Source organism: Canis lupus, chromosome 23 (genome assembly GCF_003254725.2).
Source record: "Canis lupus dingo isolate Sandy chromosome 23, ASM325472v2, whole genome shotgun sequence".
In the NCBI taxonomy this organism is placed as follows: domain Eukaryota; kingdom Metazoa; phylum Chordata; class Mammalia; order Carnivora; family Canidae; genus Canis; species Canis lupus.
The window spans coordinates 33,155,484-33,173,414 of NC_064265.1; the positions used below are offsets into that span (position 1 = coordinate 33,155,484).

Genomic DNA, 17,931 nt, shown 5'->3' on the forward strand with positions numbered 1-17,931 from the left:
TTGTGCCCAACTAAATAGAAATGTCATGAGAATTCAGGCTAGCCCACAAAAATAAAACCTACTAGCTAAAAATTATTGCTCCTGCTACAATGCTTTAGGTAAAGTGGAAACAGTATTTTAAATGGGTGTGTGTGTGCGTGTGTACACAAAGATATGTGTGCTTTGAAGTGACAAAAGATCTATAGTGAAAAGTGAGATTTTTACAATCACCGACCCCAGAGGCAAGTGGACCCACTGTGACCCAATTTTGTATCTTTCCAGATGTATCATACGCCTAAACAGGTGTATATGTATATATAAGATATACTTAAAACAATGCAATTCAGAGAAAGAAAAAGATTAATAAAATCTTGCTATTTTGTATTTTTGACATCCACACATATCCAATGGAAGTTCACAATGAAACTGAAATTACTAAAGCATTGTCATCATGATGTAAAATTAAAAACTAGAGAACTTGGAACAAGGTAAGCATTTAGCAAATGTACTAACCATTCCATTCCAATGCCCCACCCCACCCCCACCCCCACACACACACGCACACTGCGCCCACACACCCACAAGCTAGTCACTAGAATATACAAAGAGAATTAGTATAGCAGGTAGGTAAACTTCAGATCTTGAAAGACACGTGTATTATTAGAAAATGCCACAGTAAAAAGGTGACCTAAACTGGCAGTTCAGATACTGAGAAAAAGAATAGACTACACACAACATACCAGCATGGAATATTCAAGCTCATCAGTCCAGAAGAAAGAAAATGTAAGAACACATGACTCCCAAAATCAAAACAAAACTCCCAAAATCTACTCTTATCGTAGATAACCACTGTCATTACACTTTGAGCATTATCCTTATAGATGGTACACCCTGATGAAGAGATGGCTATTTTCTACTGAAGTGGAAAGTGGAATAAGGAAGATAAGATAGAGGGTGACCTTAAAGACAGAGGGTGAACCAGTTTATTCTTAAAACTTCTAAAAACAGCAAAATTAGATTTAGACTAGTTAAAGCTGCATAATTGCGTTGTCAGATATGGGGGGGATCTCAAGAGTTAGTAAAGTATCAAAGGATGAGACAATAAACAGATAATTGCAATAAATGCATTGTATTTACTTATTTTATCTATTTATTATTATAAATAACTGCAAATAATGCAAAAGTTAAGATGCAATAAAGCTAGTATTAGCCTTCAAACATACTAAATGACTGTGTTTGCTAGAGATTCTTAGTCATAACTAGTTTTTACCTTAAAATCTCTTCACCATGTGATAAAGTTGAGTATGTACCGAGCCCAGGATAAATATTGCCCTTCTTATTTTATATTTTATTTTGGAGAAGGAAAGGGGATACTAATTGTAATACAAATAGGAAATATAAGTGGCAACCTTGCCTATTTAAAAAGGCCCTATCTAGGGGGACTCAGGTGGCTCAGTCAGGTAAGCATCTGACTCTTAATTTTGGCTTAGGTCACTATCTCAGGGATATGAGATCAAGCCCCAAGACAGGATCTGCACAAGTGCAGAGTCTGCTTGAGATTTCTTTCTCCCTCTCTCTATGCCCCTCTCCCCACTTGACTGCATGCATGCTCTCTCTCTCTAAAAAATACATTAATCTTTAAAAGACAAAAAAAAGTAAAAAAAAAAAAAAAAAAGACAAAAAAAAGTCACATCTTGGGATAAGAGAGGGAGTTTCTAATATTAATAGAAAACAAAGATATAACTCTGGGCTGTGACATACAAGTGGGGAGGGGCACTATGAAAGACTTCTGGAATCAACTGGGTAAACATGAATATGGAATAAATGCTATAGTAAAAAATTACCGTAATTTTCCTTAGAGTAATAATGGTAATGTGGTCACATGGAGCCATTTTAGGTAATGTAGACAGATTATTTGTGGATATAAAAACTTATATCTACACAATGACTTATATAGAAGTTTTCATGAGAAGATTTATTCAAAAGAGCCCTAAACTGATAAGAACCTAAATGTCCAACAATAGGTGAATGAAGAAACAGACTAAGTATATCCATACAATGGAATGCTATACACCAGTAAAGAATGAATGCAACAACATGCATAACTCTTAAAAGACAATGTCTCACTGAAAGAAGCCAGAAGCAAAACAGTACACACGACATAATTCTATCTAAATGAAATTCTATTTAAAAATTCTGTCCCATAATAGTGAGAGAAAGCAGAACTGTGGTTGGCTGAAATAAGGACAGTGGTGGGGTAAAGGACTGGAAAGGAGCACGAGGAAACTTTATGGAGTGCTAGAAATGTTTTTCATCTGACTGTGGTCATGGTGGTTCAAAAATGAATACATCTGTCAAAACTAAAATTATACCTGTACACCTGAAATTAATGTAACAATTCACCTCAAATACACTTTAAAAAAAAAAAACCTCTTAGAATCCACACATTGTACAAACACTATTTCTCTAGTGAAGTTGACTGTAAGAAGTATCAACAACAGAATCCCATTTATAACTACATTAGAAAGAATAAAATACCTAGGAATAAATTTAATAATTGGGTTACAAAACTTATAGAACTCATCGGCAAAATATAATCTGATTTAAAAATGGGCAGAGGATCTGAGTAGACATTGTTCCAAAAAGACATACAGATAGTCAACTGACACATTAAAAAAAGGCTCAACATCAACAGATCATCAGAGAAATACAAATCAAAACCATAATGAGTTATACCACCCCATACCTGTTAGAACGGCTACCATCAAAAACACTAGAAGTAACAACTGTTGGCAAGGAAGGTTCTAAGAAAAGAGAACCCTTGTACACTGCTGGTAGGAATGTAAATTGGTGTAACCACTATGGAAAATAGTATCTTCAAAAGGCTAAAAGAACTACCATGGGATCCAGCAATTCCACTTCTGGGTATTTATCTGAAGGGAAAAAACACACTATCTCCAAGAGATATCTGCATCCCCAAATTCATGCAGCACAGTTTACCATAGTCAAGACATAGAAACAACCTAAGTCTCCATCCATGGATGAAGAGATTACAAAAAAAAAAAAGTATCACTTACAGGGCACCTGGGTAGCTAGGTCCGTTAAATGCCTGCCTTCAGGTTCAGGTCATGAACCCAGGGCCTTGGGATCAAGCCCGGCATCAGGCTCCCTGCTCATTAGGGAGTCTGTCTCTCCCTCTCCATCTGCCTCTTTCTCCCTCTCCCTCTGCCTCCTTCTCAGCTCATACTCTCTTGATCTCTCTCAAATAAATAAATAAAATCTTTAAAAAAAAAAAAATCACACACACACACAAACACGCTGTTCAGCCTTAAAAAAGAATGGAATTTTGCCATTTGTAACAACATAGATGGACCCTGAGGGCATTATGCTAAGTTATATAAGACAAAATGACAGATACTATATGATCTCACTTATATATGGAATCCTTGAAACAAAAGCAAAAGCAAAACCAACCAACCAAAAAAAAAAAAACCCCACTGGATTCATAAACACAGAGAGTGGATTGGTGGTTGCCAGAGACAGGGGTAGGGGTAGGTAAAATAGGTGAAGGTAATCAAAAGGTACAAACTTCAAGTTATAAAATAATGAAGTCCTGGAGACATAATATACAGCTATGTATACAACTATAGTTAATACTACTATATTGCATACCTGAAAGTTGAGTGATTCTTAAAAGTTCTTATCAAAAAAAAAAAGGATGAATGTTAACTAGACTTACTTGTGATCATCTCACAATATATAGAAATATCAAATCTTATATTGTATACCTGAAACTAACATAATGTTATATGTTAATTATATTTCAATTTAAAAGAGGACACTTATTTTTTATTTCTTTTAAAGATTTTATTTATTTATTTGACAGAGAGAAAGAGAGAGATTGAGAGAGGGCAAAAGCCGGGGGGGGGGGGGCAGTAAAGGAGAGGGAGAAGAAGTAGGCTCTCCACTGAGCAATGAGCCCAATGCGGGCCTCTATCCAGGATTCTGGAATCATGACCTGAGCTGAAGGCAGGCACCTAACCGACTTAGCTACCCAGGCACCCCAACACTAATTTTTTAAAAAGTATCTTGACTGGGGTGATTCCTGTTTCTGTAGGTGTACACTATGTCAAAACTTAATAAATTATACATTGTAAGTATGTACACTTTATGGTATGTCAATTCTGACTCAACAAAGTTGCTTAAAAAAAAAAAAAAAGCTGAATGGAGTCTTGAATAATTAGTTCCCTCTTCCCTTTTCCATAAATAAATTGCTATAGACAACCCCTGAAAATGTAGAGAACTTTAAAAAAGAAAAAACTGAGTGAGCTGGGAAAAACCACTTACATATAAGACTATGAAACCAACAACAAATTCCTTTCCAACTGTGAAACATTAAATAACATTAGTCAAAATAAGTATCTAGACAGGAAAGCTCACTGTGTCAGGAAGTTTCTGACCTAAATCTTATTCTCCACCCTCTTTTCCCCAACCAACTTCCAACCACAAGTGACCATTTAACATGGTGGAGCCAATGAGAGATGAAGACTGTTTTGCAGTTCCTGGTACAGTTATTGTTGCTTCCTCTATAATCCAGCCTCTGGAGCCATAATAGCCATAGGCCAAAGTTTAATCACAGAAACATCTGTTCTGATATCACTGTACTAGTGAATCAATAAAAATTATGTAAGAAAAAGTCCTATTTTATCAAGCCAGTGCAGTCTAGTTTTCTGTTATCTAACACCAAATTCAACCCTAAAACCCTAACATACAATTACAGTCAATTTCTTTCTAAAAATTGAGATATAATTCACATACCATTAAATCCTTTTATACAATTCAGTAGTTTTTATTCAAAGTTGTAGAATCATCACCATTATCTAATTCCAGAATATTTTCATCATCCCAAATCACTAATCTACTAATATTTCAATCACTAATTTATTTTTTTGGCTCCCTGGGATTTACCTAAAGATTTCACATAACTGGTATTGTATTTTTTTTTCTTTTAATTGGTATTGTATTATATGAACTTCTGGATCTGGCTTCTTTAAGCATAATGCTTTGAAAATTCATCCATGTTACAGCACAAATCAATATTCATTCCTTTTTATGACTAAATAATATTTCATCATATGAATATACCATATATTGTATCCATTCACTAGCTGAAAGCTGGAGAAAAGAGCAATATACAAAATCAATAGGTTTTACATTGGAGAAACAACAATCATAGAAATTGAAGTGAGATTAAAATGTTCTCACTTGGGATCCCTGGGTGGCGCAGCGGTTTGGCGCCTGCCTTTGGCCCAGGGCGCGATCCTGGAGACCCGGGATCGAATCCCACGTCGGGCTCCCGGTGCATGGAGCCTGCTTCTCCCTCTGCCTGTGTCTCTGCCTCTCTCTCTTTCTCTCTCTGTGACTATCATAAATAAATAAAAATTTAAAAAATAAAAAAATAAAAAAATAAAATAAAATAAAATAAAATGTTCTCACTACAGGAGGGGTGGGAATCAAGATAACTGGGTGATGAACATTAAATTAAGGAGGGTACGTGATATAAGCACTGGGTATTATATAAGACTGATGAATTATTGCCCTATACCTCTGAAACCAATAATACATTATATGTTAATTAATTGAATTTAAATAAAAAAATTTTTAATGTTCTCACTACAACAGCCAACAAGACCTATATAAGGCTTTTAAATGACTAAATAATTTGATACTAATATACAGAAACAATACATTGCTTTTTTAAAGATTATTTATTTGAAAGAGAGCACAAATGAGAGAGGAAGAATCTCAAACTGAATCCATGCTGAGTGTGGAGCATGACTCAGGACTCGATCACAGGACCCTGAGATCACACCTGAGCCAAAATCAAGGGTCAGACGCTACTCAACTGTGCCACTCAGGCAGCACTATACATTCTTATTTAAAAAGCATAAACACTACATTTGTAAAGCACCATCGTAGAAATGTCAGTTACCCTCTATGATAGTAAATTTCATGTAATTCAAATTAGAATCCAAAGGGTTTTATGTTTTTAAGAAAGAAATTATCATATATATATATATATATAAATAAACTAATGCTATAGACCAACCAAAGATAAAAAAGGGTAAGTTGAACCTACTTAAGAGTATCCAAACAGGTCATCAAAGAAAACAACTCAATACAGTATTGATACACAAACAATACTGCCAATAAAATACCAATTTAGAAAAATACCATAAAAATGAAAATTCTGAATAAAGTAAGGGAAATCAAATGAGTGAGAAATGAATGACTTACTGAATTTTTTTAAAAAGTGCTATAATCTTCTAGGAAAAAACCTGGATGAACTAATGTTATAAGACTTAAAAAATAAACTCAAGGGATACCTGGGTACTCAGCCGTTGAGCATCTGCCTTCCCCGATATGGGGATCAAGTCCTACATCAGGTTCCCTGTGAGGAGCCTGCTTCTCCCTCTGCCTGTGTTGCATCTCTGCCTCTCTGTGTGTGTCTCTAATTAATAAATAAATAAAATCTTTAAAAATACCAATAAAATAGGGATCCCTGGGTGGCGCAGCGGTTTAGCACCTGCCTTTGGCCCAGGGCGCAATCCTGGAGACCTGGGATCGAATCCCACGTCAGGCTCCCGGTGCATGGAGCCTGCTTCTCCCTCTGCCTATGTCTCTGCCTCTCTCTCTCTCTCTCTCTCTCTCTCTCTCTCTCTGTGTGTGACTATCATAAATAAATAAAAATTTTAAAAAAATACCAATAAAATAAAATAAATTCATGATGAACACAAATTGTAAAGAAAAGACAAGAAAAATTTGTCAGAAAAGATAGGCAACATCTTATTCACAACTCAAAATAAAGTATAAAGGAATTCATATAAATTAAAAGCTTTTGTACCTGGGGAAAAATAAAAGCATTTGCAACAAAGGTAATGGGTATCAATGTTTTAACACACAGTGAGCTCCTACAATTTGAAAAAGACAAACAACAGAATTTGGGCAAAGGATATGAAAAGAATGACTCACAAAAGAACATACACAAATGTCCACAAACAAGAAAAGAGGCTCAAAATCATTAATACTCAGGAAAATTCAGATTAAGAATTTAACATTATACCTATTAGACTAGCAAATGTTTTAAAAACTATCACCCAATTTCTGGCAGAGAAACACAGAAAAAAGTATTCTCACACTACTACTACTAGAAAATTTTTGTGAAAGCTATTGGGCAACACCTACCTTCAACCCAGCAATTCTACTTCTGCAAATCTACCCCACAGAAACATAAGCACCTGAAATTAAGAACATATTCAAATATGCAACCTCGTTTAAAATACCAAAGACCTGGAAATTATACTCCCATAAATGTGGGAATAATTAAATAAATGTTATATAACACACCATGAAGCAATCATTATGGAATGCTAAAACTCATAAACTAGAGTTATACATTAGACAGACAGCAGAATTATGCCTCAAATAGGGGATTTCTCTGAGGCATTAATGAAAACAAAATTGCAGACAAGTATGTATAATGATCTCATTTTTTTAAACTCATCATGCCAATAAGCCGATATATGTAATTGGGAATACAATTATTTGTATAAGATTATATGAACAGAGAGGAAATATATGGTGCAATATAGAATACTATACTATTTACCAGATTTAGTTTGAGGTGGGGGTAGATCTGATGCAGTAGGAAGCCAAAGTTGAGAATCAGCCAAAAAGAATGGCACAGGGGATAAATTCTCATTTATGTCTTTCTGTATAATTATAAACTCATATTTTTTCATCTTAAACAGGTACATCAAGGTATAAATTTTGCCAAATATAAAAATGAAAGAAATATACTTACATGTAATCTTTTAAAAACACTAAACATTGGTTGTTGTAGCACTCACAAAAAAATTTTGTGTTAATACATAAATATGAAAAATGAATACGAATTATCAACTGAATTATATTGTGGAAAAGCTTTTAAAATTCTGATATCTTAAACTAAAATTATATTAAGAATTATTATTTAAGATTTTATTTAATTCATAATTGGGCAAAGAGACACAGACAGAGAGGCAGAGATATAGGCAGCGGAAGAATTCATGATGAATTCTGCTCTCTGCTTGATACAGGACTTGATCCCAAGACCCCGGGATCACGCCCTGAGCCAAATGCAGATGCTCAACCGCTGCCCACCCAGGTGCCCCTAATCTAAGAATTATAGTTCAGAATGTTATGACAACTTATCTATGCCCAGTTGCAGAATGTGCATCTTTCATACTAGAACTGAAGACTGTATCAAAGTCACCAAGAATTAATTGTATGACTTAAACTAGCATACGTGAAATTAATCCCTGCTGTTCATAGGTGAAATTAAGCCCTTCGTTTATATTATGGATCTGCCTATAACTTTAGGGGAACAATAAACACTCTTAACTCAGGCATAATCCAAGTAAGGCAGTATATAAGCATGAGGTGATAAATAAGAAATACCATGGAATACAAATTCTCCATTTAAAAAAAATGACCATAACCCCTGGCATTTACTAAGACTGGATTATATAAACAAAAATAATTTCATGTTTCAAGACATGGGATGCCTGGGTGGCTCAGTGGTTGATGCCTTTGGCTCAGGGAATGATCCCAGGATCCCAGGATCCCAGGATCCCAGGATCGAGTCCCACATTGGGCTTCCTGCATGGAGCCTGCTTCTCCCACTGCCTATGTCTGTGCCTCTCTCTCTGTGTCTCTCATGAATAAATAAATAAAATCTTTTTTATAAAACAAAATAAAATAAAATGTTTCAAGACTCAACTAAACACTAGCAAATTAAACTTAGGAGCATATTAAAAGAACTGCACACCATAATGAAATAGGAATTATTCCTAAAAGTAAAGATGGCTCAACATCTGAAAATCAATGTAATGCACCACAATAAGAGAATGTCATCTCTACACCCAACATAGGGCTTGAACTCACAACCTGAGATCAAGAGTCACATGCTCTACTGAGTCAGCCATGTGCCCCTCCTACACTCCCAGGATGAAAGGAAAGAATTATATGACCATACAAACCGATGGAGTTAAAGAATTTTTAAAAATTCAACACCCTTTCATATTAAAAACACTCAACAGAAGAAGAAAAAAAAAAGGAAAACACTCAACAATAAGGAATAGGAGGAACTACATTAACATAAAAAGACCATATATGAAAAACCCATAGCTAACATCACACTCAATAATGAAAGGCTAAAAATTTATCTAAAATCTGGAAGGTGTTAAGGATGCCTACTTTCATCACTTCTATTTAACACAGTACTAGAAGTTCTAAGTAGCTGAAGCCACAGCAATTAGGCAAGAAAAAGAAATAAATGGCATCCAAATTGGATAAGAATTAAAACTGTTTGTAGATGACATATTATATGTGGAAAATCCTAAAGATCCTACAAAAAAATTTTTACCACTAATAAAAAAAATTAGTAAAGTTGTATGATACAATATCAGTACAGAAATAGCAGCTGTGTTTCTATACACTAAATGTGAATAATTTGAAATTAAACTAAGACAACAATTTCATTAACATCAAAAAGAGTACTTAACAATAAATGTAATAAAGGAAGCAAAAGCCTTGTACACTAAAAACTACAAAATGCTGCCAAATGAAATTAAAGGTGGTATAAATTATCCAGCAATTCTACTTTTGAGTATATATCCAAAAGAACTAAGAACAGCGTTACAAAGAGGGATCTGTACACCCAAATTCAGAGCAGCGTTATTCACAATAGCAAAATGCAGAAGCAACACAAATGGATGGATGAATGGATAATGATGTGGTATACACATCAGTGGAATAGTATTCACTCTTAAAAATGAATGAAATACACATGCTACAACATAGACAAACTTTGAGGACATCATGCTAGGTAAAATAAATCAATCTCAAAAATATAAATATTCACAGGATTCTACTTATATAACCTAGGCTGGTTAAATTCATAGAGGCAGAAAGGATGGTGGCTGCCAGTGGCTGCCAATGGCTGCAGGGAGGGGAAAAAAATAATTGTTTAATAGGTATCTAAGTTTCAGTTTTACAACATGAAAAGAATTGAGATTGGTTGTACAAGAATGTAGATTTCAGTAGTGTTTCGTATTTTCACATTTCAAAATTAACATGATAAATTCTTTGTTATATGTATTTTAATACAATTAAAGAAAAAACAAGTCTACAGCTAAACTCACACTTAATGGTGAGAAACCAGAAGTTCTCCTGCTAAAATCAGGACAAGGCAGGGATGTCCCTTCTCGTCACTCTTTCTCAACACTGTACTAGAAGTCCTGGTTAATGCAATAAGACCAAAAAAAGGAAATTAAAGGCACATAGAATGGGAAAAATAAAACAAATGTCTTTAACTGCAGATGTCAGGACTGTCTGTATAGAAAACCTGAAAGAATAGGAAAACTCCTAAACTAACAAACAATTACAGCAAGGTTGCAAGAAATAAGGTTAATGTTCAAAAGCCAATCATTTTCCCATATGTCAGTAATGAACAAGTGAAATATAAAATTAAAACACAATACCATCTACATTAGTACCCAGGAAAAAAAAAAGACAGATTTAGGTATAAATCTCAAAAACTTTAGATAAGATCTACGTAAGGAAAACTGTAAGACTCTGATGAAAGAACTCCAAGAACCAAATAAATGAAAAGATAATTCCATGTTTGTGAATAGGAAAACTCAATATTGTCATGATGTTAGCTCTTCTCAACTTAATCTATAAATTCAACACAATCTCAACCAAAATCACAGCAAGTAATCTGGCAAGTATACCACAAACATTCCAAATTTTCCATGGGGAGGCAAAAGACCCTGAATAGCCAACATAACATTTAAAAAGAATAAACTCAGGAAAATGACACTACCAACCTTTAATTAAGATGATATAAATCTACAGTAATCAAGATACTATTTATTGGCAAAAGAACAGTAAACTAGATTAATAAAACAGTATACAGACCCCAGAAAAAGACCAACAAATACAGTCAACCAACCTTTGACAAGAGTAAAGGTTATACAATACAAATGGAGAAAACGAAGCTTGTCAACATTTGGTGCAAGAACAAATTAAAGTACAATTCAGGAAAGAAAACTGATAAATTTGACAACGTTAAATTTAAAACTTCTGCTTTGCATAAGACAGTGTCAAGAGAATAAGCAAAGCCAAAACTGGTAGAAAATATTTGCAAACAAATATCTGATATAGGACTGTATCTAAAATATACAAAGATTTCCTAAAACTCAACAGAAAAATAAACAATCCAATTAAAAATTGTGCAAAAGATCTGATCAGACAGCTCATAAAAGATACAAAGGTGGCATATAAGCATACAAAAAGATACTCAACATCACATAAAACAAGATACTAACACATTTATTAGAATAGCCAAAATATAGAACACTGACAATATCAAATGCTGATGAGAATGTAGAACTATAGGAACTCTCTTACACTGCTGGCAGGAATGCAAAATGGTACAGGCACCTGGAAGACAATTTGGCAGTTTCTTACAAAACTATACATACTCTTACCATACAATCCAGCAACTGAAAGTTATCCGAATGAACTGAAAACTTATGTTCACATAAAAACCTACACATGGATGTTTATAGCAGCTTTATTCATAACTGCTACAACTTGTAAGTAACCACCATGTCCTCAGCAAGTGAATACATAAAGGTATTATTCAACAGTAAAAAGAAATGAGTTATCAAGTCATGAAAAGATATGGAGGAAATTTAAATGCACATTACTGAGAGGAAAAAAGCCAACTGAAAACACTACATACTGTAATTCCAACTACATGGCATCTGGTAAAGACAAAACTATAGAGAACATTAAAAATATCAGTGGTTGTCAAGGGTTAAAGAAGGAGAAGAGATGAATAGGCTAAAGCACAGATTTTTAGGGCAGTGAAACTGTTGTTGTATGTGTATGACACTATAATAGTGGATTCATACCATTATACTTTTGTCAAAACTCACTAAGTACAAGAGCAAGAATGAACTAGGATTCATCCTAATGTAAACTATGGACTTTGGGTGAAAATGACATGTCGGCATAGGTTCACTGAATAGAAACAATGAACCACTGTTGCTAAGGACAAAGCTGTGTATGCATGAGGGAAGAAGGGGTTATATGTGATCTCTGCACTTTCAGCTCAATTTTGCTGTGAATCTAAATTGCTGTGAAAGGGAGGGAGGGAGGATGGACTGATAAACACAACATGAATGAATCTCAAATGCATTATACTTACTAAAAGAAGCCAAAATGAAAAGATTACATATTAGCTGATTCCATTTTTATGACATTCTGGAAGAAGCAGAACTACAAAGTGAGAAAAGACATCAGGGATTGTCAGGAACTTAGTTTGGAAAAGGAGCTGACCACACAGGGACATGACAGAAGTGTTAGGACTCCTACACTGTGATTCTGGTTGATGGTTACACAAACGTTCCATATGTCAAAACTCATGAAAGAGTAAATTTTACTGTTACCTCAATAAACCTGACAGAAACACTTGTTTTCTTTAACATCTCTGAGGATATTCTTTTTGCTAAGTTATTATTTATAGTATTGGGGATTTTTCAGTATAAATGAACTCTAAAGATTTTAGCCTTATGAATATAATGAATATAGTAATATTCTTCTTGCTTTAAAAATTAAGATTCAGAGTTTACCACACTTAACAGTTTTTACTTTGAAATCTATTACATTTTCTATATTCCTTATGGACTTGTTTTTTTAATATTACATAGTCTCCAAATTAAACAGGTGGTTTACATCCTCAGAGTACAGTTCTCAAAGTGTGGCCTCAGGATTAGTAACAACATCATCTGCCAATTTATTAGAACTACAAAATTCTCAGGCTCCAACCCTGACCTACTAAATTACAAACTCTCCATTTGGAGCCCAAAAATCTCCATTTTAAGAAGTTCTCCGGGTAATTTTAATACAGTTTAAAACAGTACCCACAACCCAGACCAATTAAATAAATTCTCTTGGGGTGGGATTCAGCCATCAGTATTTTTTAAACTCTCCAGATAATTCCAGTGTATAACCAAGATTGATTTTTATTCAGTAAGTCTTAGATAAGCATCAGAGATTTTTAACAAGCAGCTGTTGTTTCTAATGGCAGTTACCTAAGGACCTCTGGTTTAGAAAATAAGCATCCAATCACAAATACTGACAACCACCTATGACTGTGATAAACTTCATTTACATGAACTCTTTGAAATTAAACACAACCCAGACACTTTAAAATGTGGAGTTATGCAACTAAGAGGAATAGAAAATGAAGGGACCAAAACTTCCTCAGTTTGACTGCATTCCCTGGATGTGTATCTTGTTTAACAGAAGAGTTATAGCATATATTTATAGAAACTGAACTATATATGAAATGTTTAAATAAACATGGGGTAAATTTAGTGCAAGTAAGATATCTGCAGTCATATATCTTTTATGATATACACATAACTATAGAAATAATCACTAGACATTTAGCACTAATACAAGTCTTGTTTGTTTCAATTTTTTTAAAAACATTTGAATTATAAATGATCATTGAGCCAAATGTCAACTTTTGCTATAAACAGCTTATCTTGGCATTACTCTTTGCAAACCTTAGAAACTAAGATAAATTTTTATTTGAAATTTTAATATTATAAGAGTCCACTTTTAAATCTTTTTTTAAAGAGAGAAGATGGGAAGGGCAGAGGGAAAGAGGGAGTCTTAAACAGGCTCCACACACTATGCAGAGTCTGATGTGGGACTCAATCTCACGACCCTGAGGTCATGACCTGAGCCAACAAGCCACTGAACTGAATGAGCCTCCCAGGTGCCCCTAAACTTTTTTTTTCTTTTTTCTACTTCCCTCTGGCTTTCCATTTTATGACCTTTAGAAGTGGACTATGTATGTATATATAACAAGCATCTTTACATATGTATCACTTGATAGCTTACAAATCACTTTCAGATACATTCTCTTAGCCCTATTAATACTCATCATTAATCAATTTAGAGAACAGGAAACTAAACGAGCTACATGATTTGCTCAAAAATCAAATAAGCAACAAAGTCGAGGTTTAAGCCTAAACTCTCCTACCTCTCAATGCAATTTTATTAGATTAATTCCTAAAGACCAGTGATTGAGCCCTTACTTTAAGACTTATTCCTGGAATAGGGGATCCCTGGGTGGCTCAGCGGTTTGGCGCCTGCCTTCGGCCCAGGGCGTGATCCTGGAGACCCGGGATCGAGTCCCACATCGGGCTCCCTGCATGGAGCCTGCTTCTCCCTCTGTCTGTGTCTCTGCCTCTCTCTGTGTGTGTCTTTCATGAATAAATAAATAAAATTCTTTAAAAAAAAAAAAAAGACTTATTCCTGGAATAATAGTTGCAAAGTAATTCTTAAGGTAAACCCCTACTTCCTGAAGATATAATTTTCTCTTCTTGGAATACGTATATCATAAAATAGTAAATAACTTTGTGGAAAATACACTTTCCTCTTGTTATTGTAACCTACATAAAGCTTGGGAAATCACTACTTCAGGAAATATAGTCTTCTACAGAACTGGGGTTCTTTGTAAAAATCTGTTGGGACGCCTGGGTGGCTCAATGGTTGAGCGTCTGTCTGCCTTTGGCTCAAGGCGTGATCCCGGAGTCCTGGGATCAAGTCCCACATAGGACTCCCTGCAGGGAGTCTGCTTGTCCCTCTACCTGTGTCTCTGCTCTTTCTGTGTCTCTCATGAATAAATAAATAAAATCTTTAAAATAAATTAAAAATAAATAAATAAAAATCTGTTGTGAGGGATCATTTTAGAAGGTTTAAGAATAATAAATGCTAGCAAATATGTTGGTCCCATGGAGACTCAGGTAAAAAAAAAATCTTCATTCCTAAGCTTCTGTATTTAACAATTTAATTATATGGGCTTTATTTAAGAATCAAGAAACTGTTTCCTATTTTGTTCACTTTAACATCTGAACAGAAGTGAACTACCTATTTTAGAAAATACTTTTGTGTACTTGTGCTTACAGTTTCCACAGCCTCTAGATTTGCTTATCAGTTGTCTTACTACAGAGATCAAACCACATAATTGCTCCTATTTAGAAAATTAGTCAATTGCATTTTCTCATCATACCTTGACTATATTGGTCTGATGCTCTTCAGTGTTTTTCAGTGTCCTTCATAACTATGTTCACATCCAACAAGACAAGAACTTTAATTCCTAAATGCTGTTGACTTGCCTCGTGACCATTTCCAAAATGCCATTTAGCCTTTCCTAATTTTATGAGTTTGCCATTTTTCACCCTATTTCCTGTGGCAGACAAAAAGTAGAAAGAAGGATATAAAAAGTTTTGTAAATCTGAACAAAGTTCACCAAACTTACTAAGTATACTAAATTAAATAAATATATCAGAATAGTTTTAGACCGAGCATGCTAAGTGTGGGCCATCTTTCACAGACCTAGGAATCAACAGATATCAAGTCTATCCCAACAATAGGAGACTTACTAAAAGATGAGCCATGGGATGAATTAAATCTTTGGCGTTGGAAGAGGTAGTTTATATAGGAGTTTCTTAAGTAACTCATTACTTAGTTTCAAAGTAGGTACCAAGTGGCAATTCAATTCAGTACCCATATTTTCTGTTAAGTCTATTCCTATACATAAGAGCAATTTTTTCTTCTTCAGTTAGCTTTCATTTAAAATAACCTACGATGCCCTGAATATATTTTGTTAATTAAGATCATTATGATGATTTCTTTCACTTTCACAAGATACAGGATTTTTATTATGAAAAGTCCCCATCATGGTTTACATCCATACTTTCACTGATAATATAAGCTATAATTTTCCTGAATAAAAAGATAAACGAAAATTTCCCAACATCTTCAGAAAAAGATAAAAGCTACCTTTCAAGCATTAAATCTGCACACACATACAAGAGTGGAGTTTAAAATACAAAAAAAAGGGGTTCCCTGGGTGGCTCAGCGGTTTAGCGTCTGCCTTTGGCCCAGGGCGCGATCCTGGAGTCCCGGGATCAAGTCCCACGTCGGGCTCCCGGCATGGAGCCTGCTTCTCCCTCCTCCTGTCTCTGCCTCTGCCTCTCTCTGTCTCTGTCTCTCTCTCTCTATCATAAATAAATAAATATATATATATATATAAATAAATTTTTAAAAAAATAAAATACAAAAAAAAAAGGAGGAGGAAAGTAAAAAATCTAGGCAGAGTGTTCAAAGAAGAATGGTGTGAGAAGTATCTAGAACTCATGATTTTAAGTGGTAACAGCTGCAGTTCATGCCAAAACTGGCTTTCTAATGGTCACACAGTACCAGTTTTCTGTGAGCTAAACAATTTTATCATTGCACAACTACTTGATATTTTAAGGTCAACATGTCAAATTACATTCACAAGTTCTACTTTTGTCTTCAAAGGTTACAAAGCTCTCTTTTTTATTTCTTCAACATTTTATGTCAGAGTAAACTTATCCTTGAATTTGATTAAACTAATAAAGGAAGGTAACTGTCAACTGCAAAGAAAAGAAAGTTATGAGTGTCACTTAAAATACACTTAAAGTCTATTAAATAACTGGTATTTTCTTTTAAACAATGAGCTTTAGGAAGCTTTACAAATGGTTAAGTATGATGAAATATTTACAAATGGTCAAGTGTGACAAAACAGTAATATACTATTTTTTATCCATCAGATAAATTAAAGATTCATAATAGTGTTGGCAACACTCAAACTAAAGGTGGGAATATAAATTACAATCTTTTATGAGAGCATATTTGGCAGATCTAGGATTTTGACAGGAATATACTTGAGCAACACAAATCTACACCATAACTGTATATTGAAGGAATAGAAACTAGAAATAAACTAAATCTCCATGCTACACAATGCATGGACATGTCAGCCACGCATAATAGATCCATCTGATGGACTTACAATGCAATTGCTATATAAGAACAAAATCCATACACAGTAACATGAAAGATGCTCAAGATTTCAAAGTTAAAAGGTGTAGAAAAAGATGTATAGTATAAGCCTTTACTATACCTAGTCCACAAATTTGGTGGCTTAAAACAACAGAAATTTATTCTTCACAGTTCAGGAGGCAAGAAGTTCAAAATTAAGGTACAGCCAGTGCCCTGCTACCTCCAAAGGCTCTAGAGGAAAATCCTTCCTTGTCTCTTCCAGGTTTTGAGGGGCTCCCAAATGCTCCTTAGCTTCTGGCCTGCCTAATTTCAATCTCTGCTTCCATCTTCACAGCACCTTCTCCCCATATCTACTGTCATCACATGACCCACTTCTCTGTGTCTTCTAAGGACAACTGTCACTGGATTTGATGCCCACCCTAACCCAAGATGACTTTATCTTCGAATCCTTAATTATATGTGCAGAGCCCCTTCTCCAAAAGTCACGTTCACAGGTTCCAGAAGTTAGGACTTAAACATATTCAAACCTACACGGCCCAGTTATATCTTGTTTTTAATTGTATGTATGTATAAATATACATTTCTAAGTAGCTAGAAAAATTAGTATGGAAGGATACAGACATGCCATTAACAGTAGTTACCTCTTCAGAAAAGAGGTAGATAATAATAATAAAGTGAGTAAAGTGAATCTCATACTCTATTTTATAGATCTCTGGAAAAAAAATAATGACCATCTACTTTTCCATTATCCTAGACAACCATGTCACCCATGGTGAAATTCTTGTCTTCAATCCTCCAACAAAGGGGATCCCTGGGTGGCTCAGCGGTTTAGCGTCTGCCTTTGGCCCAGGGCGCGATCCTGGAGTCCCGGGATCAAGTCCCACGTCGGGCTCCCGGCATGGAGCCTGCTTCTCCCTCCTCCTGTATCTCTGCCTCTCTCTCTCTCTCTCTCTC

The 17,931-nt window shown here is 34.8% G+C and overlaps 1 protein-coding gene across 8 annotated transcripts in view; it reads right to left on the reverse strand.

The window, feature by feature from the left end:
- The window catches only part of STAG1 (stromal antigen 1), a 393,923-nt gene that overhangs the window by 324,540 nt on the left and 51,452 nt on the right, over positions 1-17,931 (reverse strand). For 2 of the 8 annotated variants that reach the window (XM_049099671.1, XM_049099672.1), the window contains exon 2: positions 15,179-15,355. The exons of the other annotated variants lie outside the window; for them this stretch is intronic. The gene's annotated coding sequence lies outside the window, so the exon portion shown is untranslated. The remainder of the gene's footprint in view (positions 1-15,178; positions 15,356-17,931) is intronic. 8 annotated transcript variants of the gene reach the window in all.